At 50.1% G+C, this 24,247-nt stretch overlaps 1 protein-coding gene across 3 annotated transcripts in view; it reads right to left on the bottom strand.

Moving 5' to 3' along the window:
- Window positions 1–22,791, bottom strand: part of LOC138481401 (serpin B6-like) — a 178,743-nt gene extending 155,952 nt beyond the window's left edge. The window contains exon 1 of one of the 3 annotated variants that reach the window (XM_069613536.1): window positions 22,727–22,791. The gene's annotated coding sequence lies outside the window, so the exon portion shown is untranslated. Of the gene's footprint in view, window positions 1–5,073; window positions 5,208–9,871; window positions 10,002–22,726 lie in introns of those variants that run through there. The other 2 variants (XM_069613534.1, XM_069613535.1) reach the window with 2 other exon arrangements.
- Between the last annotated feature and the right edge of the window lie 1,456 nt (window positions 22,792–24,247).

Genomic DNA, 24,247 nt, shown 5'->3' on the forward strand with positions numbered 1-24,247 from the left:
CAAGGAACACTACATCACGCTGGCCATGAGAGGCTGGGCAAAGCAAACAGTAACAAAACCAGATGAGAGGCGGCCAATTGATATCTTAAAGTTACATGGGTTAATTAAATGTCTGGGCGCAGTATGTAATGACGCTGCCGAGAGGGTACTGGTCACAGCCGCCTTTACGGTGGCATTCTTTGGGGCACTCAGGATCAGTGAGCTGGTGCCAGAGAACAAAGACGGCAAGGGGAGGGGTCTTTACGCTTAAGGGGCGTTCAGTTAAACAGCACCCAAGTGGTCATCTATGTGAGAAGGTCAAAAAAACGGATCAGAAAGGGAAGGGGGGAGCATTAACACTGCAGGCCATCCAGACAAGCAGAGTATGCCCAGTGGTGGCAGTGGCCAACTTTCTCCAGCAGCGGCTGCCATCAGAGGCAGAGGCTCCGTGGCTCTTGCACAGAGACGGGTCCGCACTAAGCCGCTTCCAGTTTAAAAAAGTGATGGGCCAGGGATTGGCAAAGATAGGGTTGACGGAGGGTCGGTTTGGGACACACTCATTTCGAATAGGGGCCGCCACCTCCGCGGCAGTCGGGGGACTAGGGGCGGAGGACATCAAGAGGCTGGGCAGATGGTCTTCGGGATGCTACAAACGATATATCAGGCCAGAAAAAATGTAAGTTAACCATGTCGTTCCCTCCACTTGTCATTTCCCAGCAGCACAAGGAAGGAGGAAGCGCACCATGTGGGTAGTGGGGCACTCATTCATCTTAAGGGCCAAGGCGAGCTGGACTCAGCAGCAGGAGGAGCCGACAGCCGACCGAGTTCAGGATTGAGTGGCACGGGGTGCCAGGGATGAAGTGGGCTCAGCTAAAGGGGCGGTTGCAGAAATTGCTGAATAGGCAGCAGAAGCCAGAGGTGTTGGTGATACACTTGGGAGGGAACGACCTGACCAGCCTGGGGAGGGGAGTCTTGCTGAGGGACATTACGAGCTCATGACAGGAGATGTCAGCACAGTTGGGCAAAACTGAGATCATATGGTCGGAAGTTATTCCCAGGGCGCAATGGAGGGGGGCCGAGAACCAGTCAACAGTTTAGAAATCGAGGAGGAAGCTGAATGGGGCCATTGCAAAGTTCTGCAGGGGCAGAGGTTTCCATCAAATCAGGCATGGCCTGATCGAAGGGAAGACGCCAGAGTACTTTCTAAAAGATGGGGTACACCTGTCCACAAAAGGAATGGAGCTCTTTTTCCTGGAACATTTGTACCAAATTGCTGGAGTTATGAGAGGGAGACAGGAAGAAGGGGAGCCACAGTGGGCGGGAACCCACTTAGTGGCGTGGCGGTGTTTGGGCAACCAAGCAAAAATGATAGACTCCGGATGAGCCAGAAAGAAACAGGAATGGGTCTTCGCTCTTCCAGACCAGCGCCTCTTGGGGGCCTAAACGGCGGGGGCGTCTGGTGGTAACGAATAAGGCTCAGCTTCCCCCAAAAAACGGTGCTGTCCCCACCCACGACACCTGCACGGGCAGGATAGGCTCAGGTACAAAGGGTCGGTGGATTTGGGGGACTACTATACAAAAGTATAGGGGGAAGCAAGGAAACTCCGGCATGGAGCAAGCGCCACACTTGCAGACTGAAGTTCACAAAATGTGTACAATAATTCTGTTGTTATGGAAATAAAACTGCGGCCAAGTTTGCCATATGAAACACTGTGGGGCATGCGCAAAGGATAATTGGTAAGAAAGGCTAAATGGACAAATGCAGTGGTTATTACCGCAACACTGGCAGGAACCACGGAAGCCACACCAACAGCTGAAGTGGGAGAGAAAATCCACATGTGCGCCGCCACCCGACCATTTCACAAAACGCTGGCCAAGATGGGAAGTGCAAACACGAGTCTCTGTGGCCCTGGAAGTAATAGTGCATTCCACTTTTCAGGCATGTGGGGGGGGGGGGCAGACAATAGAGCCGAAAGGTAGCAGAAGGGGATTGTTTCCCATGCAAAAAGATCCAGCTACTTAAAAAAAACAGAAAGACCTGCCTCAGCCTGCCTGAGAGTTCTCTATAACAGGAAGGAAAGCACTGATCGGGGGAAAAATGTGGGCCTGCGCCAAATAGCTAAGTTACTGAGTCAAATCCAGAGAGATGGACAAAGCTCTGCCCTGCTTGCTTGAAAAAGCAGTACTGGGTGGAATTGGCATGGGGATTAGCATAGCCATGGGCAATCAATGGCTGGGTAAAGTCGTACCCCTCCTTCCCCCCAGATCTCATTTCCCACTTAGCTGTACGCCAATACAAGTTTTGTCTTATAGCTGGCACTTTAGCACCTCTTAGAATGTCTTTGGGCTCGCTTTATCAGGCAGTGGTTTTTGAAGTAGTATGTGTGTCCTTGCACTGAAGTTCTGTTAAAACAAGCATTGGCAAAGCCAACGGTTTTGGCTTGTGTATAGCTATTAGATAAGTATTTGGCAGACACCGACATGCCCAGGTACTGAAGTCATTCTGCAGCTGCCATCTGTTGGCCCGGGGCAGGTGGCAAAATAATGGCAGTGATATCCCATGCCTACAAAAAAAGCCCAAACTGTTGGCTTTTGCAAGGCTTGCTAACCTGGTCGTCTTATGTGAGCGATGATAGCAAACGTTTTAAGGCGACTAGACACATGCTTTCTACCAGCGCATGAAACATCACACACAATTCTCACTAAGTGGAGAAGTGCAAAGTATCTGACCAAGACTTTTGTCCCTTCATTGAGGGAAGGCCCACAGTCGCCGACCACCCAGAGATGTTGGCAACCATCTGGATCAATATCAGGCGCGTCGGTACCAACTCCCTTTCTTCTCCTGTGAAGATACTTCTGAAAGAGCAGCCAACGCATGGCCTTTCTGCTCACTGACGCAGTAGCAAGAACAAACTCTACCATCAGAGATGACAAAAGGGAATGGAGGTGCAGACAGGCCGAGGTAACTCCCCTGGCGTGCAAGACGAGCCACTTGTGTGGCAAATCGAGATTCCTGAAGAAAGGCTTTTCAGCCAAGCTTGAGCCCCTAATTGTGAAGGAAGAAACACCTTTCCTAAGGTTGTGTTGAATGGAGAGAGGATAGACAGCCGATAGAGAGCATTGCTTAGGTTAGCTCTTTTCTCATGATGCCACCTCCACTGCTCCACGATGTGCTCAGTCCAGTGGCATTTGTAGAACAGCCACAAAGGAGCTCAGCAGATGTGCTTCCTGATCTTTGAAGCCGTTTAATTGTTTAAAAAACGTGCTATTCATTTACTGGAAGGACCCAATTCACAGGGGGAAAAAAAAGGAGGACAATAAAAATACCAATCTGGAATCCAATCTGTCTTAGCGATAGATGGCATGTTTAGGTGGTATGGCAAAGGATAAAGATGGGCCAGAGGCAGCGTGAAGACAGGTTTCCGATATGGCTTATAGGTGAAGATTTTTGCTTGTGATGAGGTCCACAATGTCAAGTGGGGGGTGGGTGGAGATGGACCTCCCATTCACTAAAGCAGGCTTCAGAGGAGGGGCCAAAGGTTTGGTGTTCGGTTTTCATGGTTTAGACTTAGAGTGAGGAAGAAGGTGGATAGTGTGACGACTCCCCGCAGTAGCGGTGGAGCTCTCTGAGGGGTTGCAGCGTGCAAGAGGTAGGCTGCAAGAGAGTATAGCAGAATTGACCCGTTGCATGACTATATGGGGTGTAGCTAGGTGGATCACTGCGGTCAGTGGGCCTTTCAATCCCACTGGAGGCGTCCTGTTTCGATAATTTAGGGTGGGCCTTAGTGTAGGAGCAGAGTGGTGGGTCAGCTGACTTGGGAAAGGGACAGAAATGGAGTGGTGCTAAGTGCACATGTGGCAGCGTTGGAGCATTAGCGTGCAGAGCTGGGAGGGAGCGAGGGAGGTCCGTTACAGGCATCAAAGATTCAGCTATGTGGTGTGAGCAGGCAACTGCAGGTTGGCTAGAGGTTGCTGGCATGGGTGCCTTGTTCTTAGTGTGGGCTGCTGGTATCAAGAAGGTGTTGTCTAAAGGTTTGGGCTGTATGAAGGGGGGCTGAGACTAAAACGTCTCAGCAGACCTATGCACGGCAGCGACGAGTGGATAGGCAGGTTTTTCTTTTTTTACATGTTGCTATACTTCTGTTGTTTTGTTTTGTTCTGTTCGCTTTATCTTTGCACAAGTCTGGGTGGGCAGGGTGGTGCACAAATGTTAAGGACAAAGAATATTCTCCTTGAAGGCTAAACACCACTTTTGGAGGGCAAACCCACCCAAGTGCTAACCCTGAGCTTAAAATGGGCTCACTGTCTGAGAGAGTTGCAAGCAGTGTGTTGGTCTTTGTGTCAGTCTGTCATGATCCCAGTCTAGTGTTTGTAGGTTATATGCCATGCGCTGTGTGGGGCTCATTCTGAGAGCATCCTTCCAGGACAGAGTTGGGTATTCTTCTTATATGAATGGATATATCCACCTATATGGGTCCCGCACTTCCTTGTCACAGGCCTCAATAAATGAAGTGTGGGCAGAAAGAGATGACAGCAGATTGTCACAAAGCAGCAACCACTCCTCACGATTGCCGCTAGCCGCAAATAAGTTATGTGTTCCTGTCATATCTCACACAGTGGGAAACATTAAGTAGCACATGATCTAGCTGGGAATGTAATTGCCACTTGGGATTGCGTCATTGTGTGTACAGTTGGTGCCTTTCTGCGCGTTACGGTTTTTTTCGAGTAGTGTTCCAAATTGGAATGTCCATCGGCAAATACAATGTTACAACGCGATTGGATGCGTTGTTTCCTTCAAGTGAAACAAATACAGGGAGACACACTCTTCCCTCAACTCATGCGTTGCGGGTGACGTTAGCAGAGATAATAACATACAAATATAACATGAGAGGGCAAACTAATAAGGAAAGGTGGCAGACGTGACTGAAGAAATGTGTTCCCTTACCGACCCTGGCTTATGTATGAGGAAAGGAGACCGCAGGGGTAACACTACACATAAGAGAAGTCTTGGGGTGCAAAAATAGAAACTGAGACCCGTGTCGTGTTAACCGTGTACACACCTGCACTTGCGGTCAATGAAAGTAAGCTACATACCTCTCTTCGACGGGGCTGCGGGCTCCTGGGGTTATTTCCGGGTTCTGGGAAAGGCTGCCTGGCTATGGTGTTCGGTATTGCTGAGTGCGGACACTAATGTACCTGGGGCTGGCCACACCCAGGCCCACGAGGGCCCGTGGCCTCGCCCTATAGGGAGGAGTGGGCTGGCACAGCACCCGCGAGGCCACTGCCCCCACCCACTCTGACAGGAGGCACGAGTGTAGATCCTCCATGCCAAAGCTGGCGTGGCCCAACTGCGCACAAATACACGCTATCAGCCCCCCGAATTTCCCCCAACTTAGATCAGGATGTGGGGGGGTATCTTTGCGTATTAATTATATAAAGACGTGCAGTGAATATCATGCTACGGCGCCCCAGACAGATCTAGGATGTCTGTGAATACAGTGCGAGAAATGTCTTTGCCGCCGCTGCAGTGGCGTCGCTAGGGTGGGGCCAGGCCCCTCCTCTGAAATCCCTTGCCCCCCTTTGGCCCTCCCTACAGTGGTAGGGTGACCAGACGTCCGGGTTTTCCCGGGACAGTCAGGGGAAATCACCCTCCGTGCCGGGGTCCCGGGAGTTTTTTCATTTTTGAAACCACGTCCGGAGTTTGCATGTTTGGGGGGCTACGGTAATAAAAACCGTAATTATTTTTCACAACACTTTCAGCATTTTGAAGTTGGAGGTTTGGCTCGAACCCCCAACCTCTCAGGTACAAGTCAGAACACTTGACTCTGCTGCAGAGACTAGCTTGCAAATGGGTGTCCAGCAGGCGATGTAATATCAATTAGAGCTAACGCTCGTCTTGAATCAACATGCCACGATTCACAGACAAAACTGCACAAATGAGATAATAAACAGTTTATAGAAAGGAGAAGTGCTGGAAATATGGTTGGGGGGTGGTTGTGGGGGCGTGTTGGGGGAGGGGCGGTAATTGGTGGGCTGCCATGGGGTAGTCCCTCTTTTATGTTGTTGGCCGTCCCGGTTTTTTTGTTTTGAAAATCTGGTCACCCTATACAGTGGTGTACTGAGCAGGTTGGGTAAACTGCCCCCGCTGAGGATCTATGAGGGTGCCCCTCTAGTAGAGTGAGCAGATTTAAAAAAGTAAAAAACTGGGACAGGGCAACTAATATAAAAGTAGGACTAACTTTTGAAAGTGGCTGTTAAGGCACTACACTTGAGTAGCGTCTGGAGGAAAAGGGGGTTGAGTGTTACTGTTGAAATAAACACATATTTTTTAATTAATGTATAAAAAACGAACACTATTTTAGGCTGTAAAATGCAGCATTTCTAAAGTGCGAGATTGTGCATTCCCGCCTACCAGCTATGAAGACCTACTACAAAAACCTGGACCACTGCAGTTTACAATGGAAACATGGGCCCGATTCATGGAACGTTTTCCTATGGGATTGCACCATTATAAAAACACTTTCATGAATTAGGCCCATAATCTTGAGAAAGGGGGTCAGAGCTCCAACTTCCGGGACAGTTCCGGAAAAACCAGGACTTCTGGTCACCCTACATGCTGGCAGGAAAATAAGTGCTGAGCAATTCCTGCTCAGCACGCTCATTGCTCTGGCAGCAGGACACCTGAACCTCCCAACGGGAGAGGTGTCCCGCAGCCAGGATAATGCCGCAAGGATGTCCGGGCAGCAGAGGGTCTCTCACCTTGCTCTGTGTCAACAGAGCATTTCGATGGGAGGGGCAGGGACTATAAGCAGGGGCTTTTGTCCCTTTAGAAATGCGAATGGGGGCAATCAGAAGGGAGAAGGGTTATAATGCTGCATGCTTTATGGAATAATGACTATGGTTTTAAAACCCAAGGGGAATTTGTTAGGGTCACATTAATCTACATGATGCTATTGTGACTTTGCATGCAGGATGGGGAGAATACAACTAAAGCCATACTCTTATTGCTCAACATATTTCAATGACAATGTATATAGTGTATAATTAGTTTACTATGAACGGTAATCTATTATGTAATGTGGTTTGCTTCCAAGGCATTGCTATAAATAAAGTATTATTTAAGCACATGAAATGCCAAGCAAACCTTAATAAATATCTATATCAACTAAACCTGGGAAGATGTGCTCAGTTGCTCAAATTGTCCACATCCCGGTTTCATCATTTAACCAAAGTGTGTGATCCTGGGCAAATCATTTAAATGCAGTGTGTCGTGCCAGCAGCTCTGTAAGTGACTTACTTCATAGCGTATGTTATATCATGCTGTTATTTAAAAAAAAATCCTAATGACTATAGAATTGTTCATATATAATAATAGTGCAATTTAGGTATTTTGCACCACAAAAGGTATTTGCCACTTCGCTTACTTATACTTATTCAAAAGTCACTTCCATGGTGCCGCCAAGCATCAAAGACTGATGATGCCCCTTGTGACGTCCTTTTCTGTGAAGTCATTTCTGTTGGGGCAATCCATATGCAAATTAGGAAGTTTGCAGGTATTTTGCCCCAGAGCGCCTGGACAGACCTCTAATAGATGAGTTTCCTGCATCTGTAATGAGTTTTATTTTTTTTGCTGTGTTAAAATGTCACCTGCCAATAATGTTACCAAAAAAGCAGATTGGGGCAAGCTTGGGTGGTTTGGGGGCGCAAATGAGACTGTATGGAATTGCGCGCACTGCATTTGGGGGGGGGAGTAGCAAGACTTTTTTTGTGGCTAAGCCCCCCCACCCCTCCTATTGCGATGCTGGATACTCCCCTGCCCCCCTACCTGGGCTACTCTCTCTGCAGTGCTGTCTGGTGTCTGCCCGCACGGCACATACACAGGGCCGCAATGCTGCTGCCGGGGCCGGCTACGGACATAGCAAATGCAGTGAAGAATGCACTATAAAGGTGCCCATAGGACAGCGGCACAGGGGTGATGGTCAGCAGTCGGGGTCCAGGGCTTGCCAATGCTACTGCATGCATGCACAGCTAGGTGAAAAGGCAAGCCCTGCTTGAGGGAGTGAGGGCCCAGTGAAAAAAAGTCCCAAATTTCAATTTTTACAATCGGTCCGGCCCGGCTGCTGATTGTTGAAATTCCAATTGGGGTATTGGCAGGTAGCTCGCCCCTGAGAAGGGTTTCCCGGTTGAGCCCTCATCTTTGCTGAGGGAAGCAGGGGCTCATTGATCTAATCTGCTGTCCTCCTTTCCCCAGCCATCACTTGAGCGTGTGCAGGTCTTTTGCTCAACCTGTTTTTTTTCTTCTGGCCTGAAAGGGACACACTGCCCTCGAGACATCAGAGTGCCTCCATCTCTGCAGATATTGTGTCACTGGTTGACTGTTGTTATAGCGTGCACACTGACACACACTGTGCTCCTGTAGTTCACATGCCCACTCTGGATATTCTCAGTGCTCTTGCTACATTTGCACTATAAAATGTCCACACAAAGACACTGCTGAGAAGGGAACCCCAGCCCCAATTGCGATCTGCACAGACCTTCCAGAGAAGCACCCACAGCCAGATGCTAGATGCACAAAAAGGCCGGTATTAATGGCACACTTGTGAAAGGCCGCCTACAGCAAATGGGATCAGGACACAATATGGACACTGTATCATTTCAAAGTGCATAAAATGGCCGGTGTCCATTACCAGCTAATGACAACAGGCAACATCTGAACAAATTGCACATGAAGGCCGGAAACCAAGAGTGAACTAAACTGGTGCTGTGCGATATATCGAGTTTTGTAGATATTCATATTTTCAGTATCGATATAGGATGAGAAACAGAATAGCTTGCTGTATCCCCGGGCCACTTTGGACTACTTTGCCTGTCAATTTGGGAAAAGCATACATATTGCCACTTTGTAGGCGGCCCCTATACTTTTCTGTGGCCCCCTCTATGACACCCTACATTTGCTTCCTGGAGACGGCACTGCGCCGCTGTACAGTGTGTCTGGCTGCTTACACGCCACTAATAATCAAAGTACAATAATAATATTGTACTCATTACAGTGCTAGCATTGGCACCCATCTGATTCCCTTGATGATCGAGTAGTGCTGACCCCGACAATGTCCCTTTTACGGTCTTCGTGCAATGCAGCAGCTGCCCCCACCCAAACACACACGGCACTGAAAGGCTTGGGACTTCCAACTCGTCCCAGAGAACAGACAGTGGCAGTGCCGGCGCCGGGAGACGAGAATCGCGCAGGGGCATGTCCCCCCCCCCCCAGTGAGGTAGAAGCCAATAGAAACAACGTGTCTATGTAGACATGATAAGAGACTAGGGGTCGACGCACGTTACTTCTCATTCATTCGGTTAAAAAACGTGGAAGCCAAAGCAATGCAATTTGTTAACTTTGCACTGCAATACGAAGATAGCCTTTTTTTTCTGATGGTAAGGGTCACCTTGCATCCACATCTGCACTCGGGCAGCATTGTCGGATGGCTTTTTGTGCATAGACACAATGCATGCTTCAAGGCTCGCTGTGCAAATGTCACGGGGCCACGCCCTGCCCGAAGCATGCACAGCTGTATGCGACTGGCAGTACTGTAACAACTGCCACCCTTCCTCTCGAGTTACATTAAGAGAATATCTCCGGTGATCCCTTTTCACTAGGTGCACTTATGCAAATAATACGAATCCCGACCACCTGAGTGTTGCTGGTGCAACATTATCTGCAGTAGCAGCAGGCGTGCAGCGAAGACCAGAACCAGAAGGACAGTCCCCTGACAACTCTGGAGTTCTAACCCCGCCACTTTCACCAAGTGCAAAGATCGTGCACTCGATTTGGAGCGATCCGTGTATTTGAAATCATGATCCCTGGGGCAAAATAAATCCCCGGGCACTCTCTCACCTGCTCTCGGTCTGTTCTAGTTCCACTTCTTTGGTTGGGCTCTCCCTGGGACTAGGCTCTCTTCACTGCTCCAGGCTCCGAGGGGTGAAGAAGCACCAAGGGCTTTGAAAAAAGAACAAAACAAGCCCAGCCCACGATTGATGTGAGGCAGATAGACAGGGCAGGGGGAGGAACCATAGATGTTCCTGATGCAAGAAGCTATGTTCTTTAACTATGATTTACTTTGAAATGCGTGTAATTCGAACATTTACAGAGGAAACTAAATGTCACCGTGTACCCATGAAGTTCCATCGAGTGACTGTTGAGACCTAGGAGAAAGCAGGCATGTCGTGGTCCCGTGGAATGTGTGGCTTTTAAACTATGTTCGGTACCACGCCCTTTTCTTGGGCTGAACACCGCCTCTCCACGGAAAATAAGGTGCGGCGTCACAACGGTGCCTGCACCCGGACAGGCCGAAGCGGCAGCGCCATATCGGGGCTAACCTTTCTGCGTTCGGTGACCACCACCCTTTTGATTCCACGTTGAAAATGTGCGTTCTAGGTTGCTGTTCTGTCCAGTCATACGATACATGGGAGTCTTGCAAAACTTACAAGTTGCTGGTTTGATATTAAGATACAAAGGAAAACTGGAGAGGGGCGCACTTTCATTATTTCCTTGTCCTTACAGAGTCGCCCATTAATGTGTTTTTATGCTGTTTCAGGTCATCGTAGGGGTCTCAAAGTAGACCTGGTCTGCGATATAGGCATATTCGTCTCATTCAGAGTTTGGTGGTGTGGTAAAAAAGAGGTGGTCATTTTGTTACTGCCAATTTTTTGGGTCGGCAATGGAATTACTGCGGTTTTTAGCAGTACCCAAATTCTGAGTTTGATGTTGAAGTGAAGGGTGTAACTCCAGCACCATGCTTTATGCACTTTAATGCCCCAAATCAGCAGAATTACTGCTCACGATAATACCACCAAAATCCACATGGAGTCCTGTGGACTCCAAATATGGGGACTAACACTTCCCCATCTCCATTTATAATCCGTGGAAAACCCACTGGTTCAAGTGGCGGTAGGGGGTGGGGGGTCGATGTGCTCAGGTTGCCCTAAGTATGAGAGCATGCAATTAGGTCAGTTTGCCCCCTCCCCCACCCCCGATTGGAAGAGCACTTTTTTCACATGCTAATAACGTTTGAGCTTTTCAACGAAAGCACGCAAAAATTTCCCCGAAAAACACGAATCTGAGACTGAATTTTCTGGTAAATCTTGTTAGGTTCCATCAAGGGGCACAGGATGGGTTTTGGTTTGGGCGAGAGGATGGGAGGGTACAGTTTTAGAGACTCCCAAAACGTGTGTTTGCCTTGCAATTACTTGTTGGCCGAGCTTTCCTCTTGCATCCCAAACCGCTTGGTGGGCTCAGGCAGGGCTGGTGCTATCACTATGCAAGGTTAGGCGCTTGCCTATATGTTGGAAATGTTAGTGCGGCAAAGTGCTGCATTAACACCACCGCACTAATTACTGCCTTGCCTGTAGTGCTAGCACCGGCCCTGCCCTGTTATACTGTCTGCAGTCTGGCTGTAGAAGCAGCAGACCAGGTGGTGCCATGAAGGTTGGGACTTGGGTCGGGTCAGGGAAACGAGTGGCATGGGCGTGACAGTGCTGGCCCCTGCGCATTAGCACGCCACAAAGCACCGCCTGTGCCCCCTCGACCGATTGTCGACTTGATGGTATGAGTCAGTCAATGCTGCAGTGCATTGTGCAGCCTGACCAAGCCCCCTCAGCCTGTTAACTTGAATTGGTCCGGATGATCAGACGTGGTGGCCACCCGCACACCCTGCACTAATTGCAGTCTTGCAGCTGCCTTTTGCTCTGCAGTGCGCCAGGCCAGTGCCCCTACTAGGCCACCTGATCCATCCTGGTGGCGGTCCAGAGTGTAAAGACTGAACCAGGACAGGAAAGCTTTGCTGTCTTTGTCTCCAATCATGAGTGTGACTAAGGCTACAGGCGATAATTTGGGAGGCCCACCAGCTAACCTGGTGGTTCTCAGAGGAGCACCTACATAGTCCTCTGGCTTGAGCAGGGTCCTGTCCACCACTGTCATGCTTTCCCCAGTGTCTCTCAAATCAAGGCTGGCCATTCAAGAGGACACTTCTCAAAAACCTACGGGTGTTCTGTGGGATAGTTACCAGTACTTCTGCGTACTGGTCCCAGGCCCCAAGGGACACTAAGGAAATCTCTACAGGAGCACCAAATGTGATCCCTGTAGAGGAGGGGAACACAGTTGCCTCCACCTCAGACATGGGGTAAGGGTAGGTCAGGCTGTCAGCCTGGACTCCAAGTGCCTTACCTTTACACTTGGGGTCACCCCTCTTGTGATCCAGAGCCCCACAGTCCCAACAAGTGCCAGCTTCTGAACAGGAATTCTAGCAGTGTGAGGCCCCCGGATTTACTAGTTGAGCTCCCATTCATTCTGCTGGGTCACACTCAAGCAACCAATCGGTCAGAAGGGCATTCATGCAGGCAGGCATCCAATGTGGTGCATAGTGCATTCAGGCCATTCACTTCTCTCCAGACACTCACAACAATTTATGTGTATTGGGACAAGTACCCAGCCATTCAACACTCCACACTGCATTCATAACAGTTTCGGGCAGGGCTGTCTCAGTCATTGTGTCAAACACCAGATACGAGACATCCACAACACAGAATGAATATTTGTCACACACTCCATTCACCGAGGTCCCACCAACAGGGTGTACTCACAACATACATTCACTGGGAAGGCTCCATCCAGTCTGGCCTGGACTTCACCACAACACCATATATGGAACTTCAACCCAACAGCCAGTCAGGGGGAAGGGACAGAGTCAGGGCTTCCCAGGACTTTGGGAAAACAAGGTAACAGGCAATAAAAAGCAAGAGGCCACAGGGGCCATCTTGTTTCCTATCAGGAATCAACTGGTTACAATGGCAGGGCCTGGGTACCGCAAAATGGAGGATACTCAGAGCACCTGTCAAATTCAGCATGGAGCTGCCAACAGCCCATACCCTGCTCTGTGGGCCACACATAGGTGCCCAAAAACATACACTAGGGGCACAGGGTTGTACCCCCACCCATGGGTGCCATAAGGGTATCCCATGGGTCTGTACACCAAACCAAAAGAGAGAACTGCACCGTCAGGAGTCCCACATGAACTCCTGCATGGAAAACACAACAGAACACACAATAAAAGGCAGTAAAGGACAAGGATACGGAGGCCCTGTCTCTCCGATGCGTTTCCAGCATCACAGAGAGAAGCCCAGGCTGTGCTGTGCTGAGAGTGAGAGGGTAACAGTCCGACGCAGGTGAGAACAGAGGTGCTGTGCCGGCCAACACCATGGTGCATCATGCGTGCAGTGCCCATCAACCCTCACTCTGTCAGAATTAAATGGTATACCTATGCTTGGCTGGCTGGCAGGCAATGGCCCAGGCAATGGCTTAACAGCCCCTCAGGGGTGGGGGTTGGCCTCCAGTCTGCCGCTGCAGCTTACAGCAATTTTATGGAAAATAACGGAATCTGTTTTTTAAGCATTTACTGATAATTTTTTATTGTTATAACGCTTTCGCTGTGTGAGTTGCTCACATCATTAGCATAGACTGCATAATCTTTGTGCCCTGATGCAAGTGTGTACCTGGATATGACTCTATCCCTTGTCCCGCTTGGACAGTCAACCCCACTCCTACTCTTCCTCTCTCAGTTGCACACTGCACAGTCCTCGCGGCCGGCCAACCATATTCTTGCATGCAGCATGTCGACTTTCCCGTCACTGCCTTGCTGCCCACTCTGTGCCCTGCTCCAGTGTTTTCATCCCAGCCACCTCGGCTCTTCTGTCACTGTCCCACTCCTCTCCCGTTCTTTGCTGCCTGTGCATTTTCTTCTTTACTCACACCCTCTCTTGCCCTTGGTACTCGCTGCATTCCCCTATTAAGTTTTTCTGCCTACATGAATTTGCGGCTTTGCACCGTCAATGCCTAACACCCTTCATCCTTGTGCCAGGCTCCCTGTGAAAACACTGGCCCTCATTGGCTCAGCACACACACGCATCACGTCGCTCCTACGAGCCACGTAATGCGTGTGTGCTGCACCAATGGAGGGCCAGCACTACTGCTGGCGTGGCCCATAAGGCTTGATGCCGGAAGGCATTTCAGCCTTGGACCATGCCAGCCGTAGTGCGATTCCAGCGACTTCCAGCTTACCTGCCTGCCTGCTTTCCAGCACGTCTCCGGTAAGTGGTCTGTTTGTGTGTCGGGTTTGTTTTGCTTTATGTTTGTGTGTATGAATGTTTGTGTTTGAATGTATTTTGTGTATATGTTGAGATGCGGGGGTGGGGAGGTGTGTCGGATGTGTATGAATGTTTGTGTTTGAATGTATTTTGAGTGTATGTTGAGATGCGGGGGTGGGGGGTGTCGGATGTGTATGAATGTTTGTGTTTGAATGTATGTTGAGATGCGGGGGTGAGGGGGTGTGTCGGATGTGTATGAATGTTTGTGTTTGAATGTATTTTGAGTGTATGTTGAGATGCGCGGGTGGGGGGTGTGTCGGATGTGTATGAATGTTTGTGTTTGAATGTATTTTGTGTGTATGTTGAGATGCGGGGGTGGGGGGGTGTGTCGGATGTGTATGAATGTTTGTGTTTGAATGTATTTTGTGTATATGTTGAGATGCGGGGGTGTGTCGGATGTGTATGAATGTTTGTGTTTGAATGTATTTTGAGTGTATGTTGAGATGCAGGGGTGGGGGGGGTGTCGGATGTGTATGAATGTTTGTGTTTGAATGTATTTTGAGTGTATGTTGAGATGCGGGGGTGAGGGGGTGTGTCGGATGTGTATGAATGTATGTTGAGATGCGGGGGTGGGGGGGTGTGTCGGATATGTATGAATGTTTGTATTTGAATGTATTTTGTGTGTATGTTGAGATGTGGGGGGGTGTGAATGTTTGTATTTGAATGTATTTTGTGTGTATGTTGAGATGCGGGGGTCGGGGGGTGTCGGATGTGTATGAATGTTTTGATTTGAATGTTTTTTGTGTGCTGAGTTGGGGGGTGGGGGTTCGGGTCTGTATGGGTGCATGCTTGAGTGTGTGTGTGTGCTGAGTTGGGGGTGGGGGGTTCGGGTCTGTATGGGTGCATGTTTGTGTGTGTGCTGAGTTGGGGGGTGGGGGTTAGGGTCTGTATGGGTGCTTGTTTGAGAGTTTGCTGATTTGGGGGGTGGGGGGTTTGGGTCTGTATGGGTGCATGCTTGAGTGTGTGTGTGTGCTGAGTTGGGGGTGGGGGGTTCGGGTCTGTATGGGTCCATGCTTGAGTGTGTGTGTGTGCTGAGTTGGGGGATGGGGGGGTTCGGGTCTGTATGGGTGCATGTTTGTGTGTGTGTTGATTTGGGGGGTGGGGGGTTCGGGTCTGTATGGGTGCATGTTTGTGTGTGTGCTGATTTGGGGGGTGGGGGGTTCAGGTCTGTATGGGTGCATGCTTGAGTGTGTTTGGGCCATAGTGTTTGGTTGGGGGTGAGGGTTAGGGGGGTGAGGGGGCCATGGGGCATAGTGTTTGGTTGGGGGTGAGGGGGCCATGGGGCATAGTGTTTGGTTGGGGGTGAGGGACAGGGGGCATAGTGTTTGGTTGGGGGTGAGGGACAGGGGGCATAGTGTTTGGTTGGGGGTGAGGGGCCCATGGGGCATAGTTTTTGGTTGGGGGTGAGGGGGACATGGGGCATAGTGTTTGGTTAGGGGTGAGGGACAGGGGGCATAGTGTTTGCTTGGGGGGTGAGGGACAGGGGGGCATAGTGTTTGGTTGGGGGTGAGGGGCCCATGGGGCATAGTGTTTGGTTGGGGGTGAGGGGGCTTGGGGGGTGAGGGACAGGGGGCATAGTGCTTGGTTGGGGGTGAGGGGCCCATGGGGCATAGTGTTTGGTTGGGGGTGAGGGGGCCATGGGGCATAGTGTTTGGTTGGGGGTGAGGGGGGCACAGGGCATAGTGTTTGTTTGGGGTTGGGAGCCATGGGGCATAGTGTTTGGGGTGAGGGGGCCATGGGGCATAGTGTTTGGTTGGGGGTGAGGGGGCCACGGGGCATAGTGTTTGTTTGGGGTTGGGAGCCATGGGGCATAGTGTTTGGTTGGGGGCTAGGGGGGTGAGGGGGCCATGGGGCATAGTGTTTGGTTGGGGGTGTGGGGGCCATGGGGCATAGTGTTTGGTTGGCGGTGAGGGACAGGGGGCATAGTGTTTGGTTGGGGGTGAGGGACAGGGGGCATAGTGTTTGCTTGGGGGGTGAGGGACAGGGGGCATAGTGTTTGGTTGGGGGTGAGGGGCCCATGGGGCATAGTGTTTGCTTGGGGGGTGAGGGACAGGGGGCATAGTGTTTGGTTGGGGGTGAGGGGCCCCTGGGGCATAGTGTTTGGGGGTGAGGGGGCCATGGGGCATAGTGTTTGGTTGGCGGTGAGGGACAGGGGGCATAGTGTTTGGTTGGGGGTGAGGGGGCAATGGGGCATAGTGTTTGGTTGGGGGTGAGGGGCCCATGGGGCATAGTGTTTGGGGGTGAGGGGGCCATGGGGCATAGTGTTTGGTTGGCGGTGAGGGACAGGGGCATAGTGTTTGGTTGGGGGTGAGGGGGCCATGGGGCATAGTGTTTGGTTGGGGTGAGGGGGCCATGGGGCATAGTGTTTGTTTGGGGTTGGGAGCCATGGGGCATAGTGTTTGGGTGGGGTGGGAGCCATGGGGCATAGTGTTTGGTTGGGGGTGAGGGGGCCATGGGGCATAGTGTTTGTTTGGGGTTGGAAGCCATGGGGCATAGTGTTTGGTTGGGGGTGAGGGGGCCATGGGGCATAGTGTTTGTTTGGGGTTGGGAGCCATGGGGCATAGTGTTTGGTTGGCGGTGAGGGACAGGGGGCATAGTGTTTGGTTGGGGGTGGGGGCCATGGGGCATAGTGTTTGGTTGGCGGTGAGAGACAGGGGGCATAGTGTTTGCTTGGGGGGTGAGGAACAGGGGGCATAGTGTTTGGTTGGAGGTAGGAGCCATGGGGCATAGTGTTTGGTTGGGGGTGAGGGGGCCATGGGGCATAGTGTTTGGTTGGCGGTGAGGGACAGGGGGCATAGTGTTTGGTTGGGGGTGAGGGGGCCATGGGGCATAGTGTTTGGTTGGGGGTGAGGGGGCCATGGGGCATAGTGTTTGGTTGGGGGTGAGGGACAGAGGGCATAGTGTTTGCTTGGGGGGTGAGGGACAGGGGGCATAGTGTTTGGTTGGGGGTGGGGGCCATGGGGCATAGTGTTTGGTTGGGGTGGGAGCCATGGGGCATAGTGTTTGGTTGGGGGTGAGGGGCCCATGGGGCATAGTGTTTGGTTGGGGGATGGGAGCCATGGGGCATAGTGTTTGGTTGGGGGTGAGGGGACCATGGGGCATAGTGTTTGGTTGGGGATGGGAGCCATGGGGCATAGTGTTGCACTCCAAGAGTGAACTCAATAATAAAGCTAAAACAGGCACAGTTAGGAGATGTACATCCTTTGCTTTTTTGAGGAAACCTGACTCAACGAAGGCCATACTCCTCTTGGGTAACCCAAACAGCAAACTATAGCAGTCCAAAATAACGGAATGTCCAATCAAGGGTCAATAAAATATATATAATTTAATTAAACAGACGATATACAATAACTAAATCGAAATAAATGATAGCAATGGAAAATGTGTAGTACAGAATGTAAGTTTTAAATGCAATAAAAATCGTTACCCCTCAAAAACATATCTTTTTCCATGTGTTTAATACAAATTGGGGGTTGAAAAAGCCTCCTGACATGTCCCGCCTACCGCCCCGCCCACTTTTACTTTTCGGCCCACTATAGCCCTCATGTAAGGTACTTTCGGCCCTCTGTCAAAATCAGTTGTGCACCCCTGCACTAGGGACACAGGGTTGTACGCCCACCCATGGGTGCCATAAGGGTATCCCATGGGTCTGTACACCAAACCAAAAGAGAGAACTGCACCGTCAGGAGTCCCACATGAACTCCTGCATGGAAAACACAACAGAACACACAATAAAAGGCAGTAAAGGACAAGGATACGGAGGCCCTGTCTCTCCGATGCGTTTCCAGCATCACAGAGAGAAGCCCAGGCTGTGCTGTGCTGAGAGTGAGAGGGTAACAGTCCGACGCAGGTGAGAACAGAGGTGCTGTGCCGACCAACACCATGGTGCATCATGCGTGCAGTGCCCATCAACCCTCACTCTGTCAGAATTAAATGGTATACCTATGCTTGGCTGGCTGGCAGGCAATGGCCCAGGCAATGGCTTAACAGCCCCTCAGGGGTGGGGGTTGGCCTCCAGTCTGCCGCTGCAGCTTACAGCAATTTTATGGAAAAATAACAGAATCTGTTTAAGCATTTACTGATTAATTTTTTATTGTTATAACGCTTTCGCTGTGTGAGTTGCTCACATCATTAGCATAGACTGCATAATCTTTGTGCCCTGATGCAAGTGTGTACCTGGATATGACTCCATCCCTTGTCCCGCTTGGACAGTAAACCCCACTCCTACTCTTCCTCTCTCAGTTGCACACTGCACAGTCCTCGCGGCCGGCCGACCATATTCTTGCATGCAGCATGTCGACTTTCCCGTCACTGCCTTGCTGCCCACTCTGTGCCCTGCTCCAGTGTTTTCATCCCAGCCACCTCGGCTCTTCTGTCACTGTCCCACTCCTCTCCCGTTCTTTGCTGCCTGTGCATTTTCTTCTTTACTCACACCCTCTCTTGCCCTTGGTACTCGCTGCATTCCCCTATTCAGTTTTTCTGCCCACATGAATTTGCGGCTTTGCACCGTCAATGCCTAACACCCTTCATCCTTGTGCCAGGCTCCCTGGCTCCACCTTCGTGTCCATAGCACTGCGGTTGGGATGCCATCTCCCTTTCTCTATTCTATATGCCATTCTGTGTCCTTTAGTCCACCCCTCTCCCTGGCCTCTTCCTTCTGCCGTCACTCACCTGCCCATATGCCCAATCCACATATTACCATCGCTCTATCCTGCATGTGTGTGTATGTCCCTGTCTGATCCCCTCATGTTTCCAATGTCCCCTTACTCTTTCTCTTGTTTTCTGTTTTTGTCCTCCTGTCCCGTTCCCACTGTTTTCTTCCCACATCTCTCAGCAATGCCCCCCTCCTTGACTTGTTGCCGTCTCACCTGTTAATGGCGAGTAAATTTAGTCTCCTCCGCAATGGTCATGCTGGGCGGTCCGAGTAGCACCATCTGCCTGTGTCGGACACTTGTGCCCATTTGAGCTTCCTGTGTCCCCTCTAACTGCTCCCTGGCTACAAGGAAAGAGAGAGGTGGCTTAGAAATAAGCAAATCTTAGGGTAACCACGGTGCACAGCAACCCACAAGATCCTGTGCAGGGGGGTGCTGAGAAGATATCCACGTCTACAACTCCACCGTGCCCCACCATGCGAAGAGCTTGTCCGTGCCTGTTTGCCCTTCTTTTCGAGCCACAGGCTTCCAGTGAACTGATACGTTCAGGTAACTGTAGATTTGGTTACAATTTATTTAAGAAAAAATGCAGCCGGGCCCATTCATGCCACAATGGTGATGGAGGTGGTGGGCAGAAGGGGCGGTTGTCCTGCAGTCCTGGACTTCACGTAGGCCATGGGATGAGAGCATTGATTTTTCTGTTCTGGAAAGCACCACCAAACTATTGTATCTGAGTGGGGAGCAATGGCGTATGAGGAGGGACACAAAGGTTGTCAGTGATATTTTCTTATTGGCCCACTCATTGACTACCCAAGGCCATGCTAATCCGTATGGCCATTCCAAACCACTTCCTGCACAAAGCGAATCGACTCCTGGGATGTCTTTTGAGCTTGCTTTACTCAAGCCTTACCATACAACTTTGCACTTGTAGTGCCTGACAATGTTTTTTCAAATCAGTCTTCTGAGAGTTACTCACTTAATTTGAGCTGCACATGCGCTACTGATATAATAAAAATGTCTTACCAGGCCTGCCTACAGCCACTCGATTTATAAGCTCTATTCTGTCCTTCACTGAAGTCCTGTTAAAACAAGCATTGGCAAAGCCAACAGTTTTACCTTGTGTATTGCTGTTAGGCATTTTCCAGTCACTGCAGTTATATGCCCAGGTACTCACACCATTTGCACCTGCTACCAGCAATGGCCAGTTAATACCACTACGGCAGTGCCTGGCAAATGCCTTTCCCATGTCTACAAAAAGGCCCAAACAGTTGGGATTCCCAATGCTTGTTTCTTTGGGGTACCTGGAGCTACTGCCATGAGATGACCCACATTCATTTGTTGATTTCATTTTGTGCATGCTGGCCTAGAAGTTAGCCCCTCCTGCAGGGCAATTCACACCTCATCAACTTAAGGCTGTGGGGGGTGTGGTTGGTGGGAGGGGGGCAATTCAATTAGTGAAGCCCGCCGGCAAGTGCCAACAGCAGTCTTCAGCCCTTTAACCTGGAAGCATGCTTTTACATGACTCAGGCATTTAAAAAAAGAAAACAAATGAACAGTTCATCTTTTTTCAAATGTGGAAGTGGGGTTTGTTTCATTGAGTTTGTCTACTTCTCAAATTTTAATTCCCAGCATGTGTCCTTCCTCGTTTTTAACATGCCACTTCGTAGAGTTACACAGATGTGTTTCTAATGTTTTGAGCAAACGCTGGCCAAGATGGGAAGTGCAAACACGAGTCTCGGCTCTGGAAGTAATAGTGCATTCCACTTTTCAGGCATGTGGGGGGGGGGGCAGACAATAGAGCCGAACGGTAGCAGAAGGGGATTGTTTCCCATGCAAAAAGATCCAGCTACTTCAAAAAAACAGAAAGACCTGCCTTAGCCTGCCTGAGAGTTCTCTATAACAGGAAGGAAAGCACTGATAGGGGGAAAAATGTGGGCCTGCGCCAAATAGCTAAGTTACTGAGTCAAATCCAGAGAGATGGACAAAGCTCTGCCCTGTTTGCTTGAATAAGCAGTACTGGGTGGAATTGGCATGGGGATTAGCATAGCCATGGGCAATCAATGGCTGGGTAAAGTCGTATCCCTCCTTCCCCCCAGATCTCATTTCCCACCTAGCTGTACTCCAATACAGGTTTTGTCTTATAGCTGGCACTTTAGCACCTCTTAGGATGTCTTTGTGCTTGCTTTATCAGGCAGTAACATCAAACGTTGTGCTATTCATTTACTGGAAGGACCCAATTCACAGGGGGAAAAAAGGAGGACAATAAAAATACCAATCTGGAATCCAATCTGTCTTAGCGATAGATGGCATGTTTAGGTGGTATGGCAAAGGATAAAGATGGGCCAGATCGGTTTTCATGGTTTAGACTTAGAGTGAGGAAGAAGGTGGATAGTGTGGCGACTCCCCGCAGTAGCGGTGGAGCTCTCCGAGGGGTTGCAGCGTGCAAGTGGTAGGCTGCAAGAGAGTATAGCAGAATTGACCGGTTGCATGACTATATGGGGTGTAGCTAGGTGGATCACTGCTGTCAGTGGGCCTTTCAATCCCACTGGAGGCGTCCTGTTTCGATAATTTAGGGTGGGCCTTAGTGTAGGAGCAGAGTGGTGGGTCAGCTGACTTGGGAGAGGGACAGAAATGGAGTGGTGCTAAGTGCGCATGTAGCAGCGTTGGAGCATTAGCGTGCAGAGCTGGGAGGGAGCGAGGGAGGTCCGTTCCAGGCCTCAAAGATTCAGCTATGTGGTGTGAGCAGGCAACTGCAGGTTGGCTAGAGGTTGCTGGCATGGGTGCCTTGTTCTTAGTGTGGGCTGCTGGTATCAAGAAGGTGTTGTCTAAAGGTTTGGGCTGTATGAAGTGGGGGCTGAGCCTAAAACGTCTCAGCAGACCTATGCACGTCAGCGACGAGTGGATAGGCAGGTTTTTCTTTTTTTACATGTTGCTATACTTCTGTTGTTTTGTTTTGTTTTGTTCTGTTCGCTTTATCTTTGCACAAGTCTGGGTGGGCAGGGTGGTGCGCAAATGTTAAGGACAAAGAATATTCTCCTTGAAGGCTAAACACCACTTTTGGAGGGCAAACCCACCCAAGTGCTAACCCTGAGCTTAAAATGGGCTCACTGTCTGAGAGAGTTGCAAGCAGTGTGTTGGTCTTTGTGTCAGTCTGTCATGATCCCAGTCTAGTGTTTGTAGGTTATACGCCATGCGCTGTGTGGGGCTCATTCTGAGAGCATCCTTCCAGGACAGAGTTGTCATTTCTACTTATATGAATGGATATATGCACCTATATGGGTCCCGCACTTCCTTGTCACAGGCCTCAATAAATGAAGTGTGGGCAGAAAGAGATGACAGCAGATTGTCACAAAGCAGCAACCACTCCTCACGATTGCCGCTAGCCGCAAATAAGTTATGTGTTCCTGTCATATCTCACACAGTGGGAAACATTAAGTAGCACATGATCTAGCTGGGAATGTAATTGCCACTTGGGATTGCGTCATTGTGTGTACAGTTGGTGCCTTTCTGCGCGTTACGGTTTTTTTCGAGTAGTGTTCCAAATTGGGATGTCCATCGGCAAATACAATGTTACAACGCGATTGGATGCGTTGTTTCCTTCAAGTGAAACAAATACAGGGAGACACACTCTTCCCTCAACTCATGCGTTGCGGGTGACGTTAGCAGAGATAATAACATACAAATATAACATGAGAGGGTAAACTAATAAGGAAAGGTGGCAGACGTGACTGAATAAATGTGTTCCCTTACCGACCCTGGCTTATGTATGAGGAAAGGAGACCGCAGGGGTAACACTACACATAAGAGAAGTCTTGGGGTGCAAAAATAGAAACTGAGACCCGTGTCGTGTTAACCGTGTACACACCTGCACTTGCGGTCAATGAAAGTAAGCTACATACCTCTCTTCGACGGGGCTGCGGGCTCCTGGGGTTATTTCCGGGTTCTGGGAAAGGCTGCCTGGCTATTTGTTCGGTATTGCTGAGTGCGGACATTAATGTACCTGGGGCTGGCCACACCCAGGCCCACGAGGGCCCGTGGCCTCGCCCTATAGGGAGGAGTGGGCTGGCACAGCACCCGCGAGGCCACTGCCCCCACCCACTCTGACAGGAGGCACGAGTGTAGATCCTCCATGCCAAAGCTGGCGTGGCCCAACTGCGCACAAATACACGCTATCAGCCCTCCGAATTTCCCCAACTTAGATCAGGATGTGGGGGGGTATCTTTGCGTATTAATTATATAAAGACGTGCAGTGAATATCATGCTACGGCGCCCCAGACAGACCTAGGATGTCTGTGAATACAGTGCGAGAAATGTCTTTGCCGCCGCTGCAGTGGCGTCGCTAGGGTGGGGCCAGGCCCCTCCTCTGAAATCCCTTGCCCCCCTTTGGCCCTCCCTACAGTGGTAGGGTGACCAGACGTCCGGGTTTTCCCGGGACAGTCAGGGGAAATCACCCTCCGTGCCGGGGTCCCGGGAGTTTTTTCATTTTTGAAACCACGTCCGGAGTTTGCATGTTTGGGGGGCTACGGTAATAAAAACCGTAATTATTTTTCACAACACTTTCAGCATTTTGAAGTTGGAGGTTTGGCTCGAACCCCCAACCTCTCAGGTACAAGTCAGAACACTTGACTCTGCTGCAGAGACTAGCTTGCAAATGGGTGTCCAGCAGGCGATGTAATATCAATTAGAGCTAACGCTCGTCTTGAATCAACATGCCACGATTCACAGACAAAACTGCACAAATGAGATAATAAACAGTTTATAGAAAGGAGAAGTGCTGGAAATATGGTTGGGGGGTGGTTGTGGGGGCGTGTTGGGGGAGGGGCGGTAATTGGTGGGCTGCCATGGGGTAGTCCCTCTTTTATGTTGTTGGCCATCCCGGTTTTTTTGTTTTGAAAATCTGGTCACCCTATACAGTGGTGTACTGAGCAGGTTGGGTAAACTGCCCCCGCTGAGGATCTATGAGGGTGCCCCTCTAGTAGAGTGAACAGATTTAAAAAAGTAAAAAACTGGGACAGGGCAACTAATATAAAAGTAGGACTAACTTTTGAAAGTGGCTGTTAAGGCACTACACTTGAGTAGCGTCTGGAGGAAAAGGGGGTTGAGTGTTACTGTTGAAATAAACACATATATGTTTTAATTAATGTATCAAAAACAAACACTATCTTCTTAGGCTGTAAAATGCAGCATTTCTAAAGTGCGAGATTGTGCATTCCCGCCTACCAGCTATGAAGACCTACTAAAAAAACCTGGACCACTGCAGTTTACAATGGAAACATGGGCCTGATTCATGGAACGTTTTCCTATGGGATTGCACCATTATAAAAACACTTTCATGAATGAGGCCCATAATCTTGAGAAAGGGGGTCAGTGCTCCAACTTCCGGGACAGTTCCGGAAAAACCAGGACTTCTGGTCACCCTA

The sequence above is a fragment of the Ambystoma mexicanum genome, chromosome 5p, assembly GCF_040938575.1.
Source record: "Ambystoma mexicanum isolate Mex_15411 chromosome 5p, UKY_AmexF1_1, whole genome shotgun sequence".
Classification (NCBI taxonomy): Eukaryota; Metazoa; Chordata; class Amphibia; order Caudata; family Ambystomatidae; genus Ambystoma; species Ambystoma mexicanum.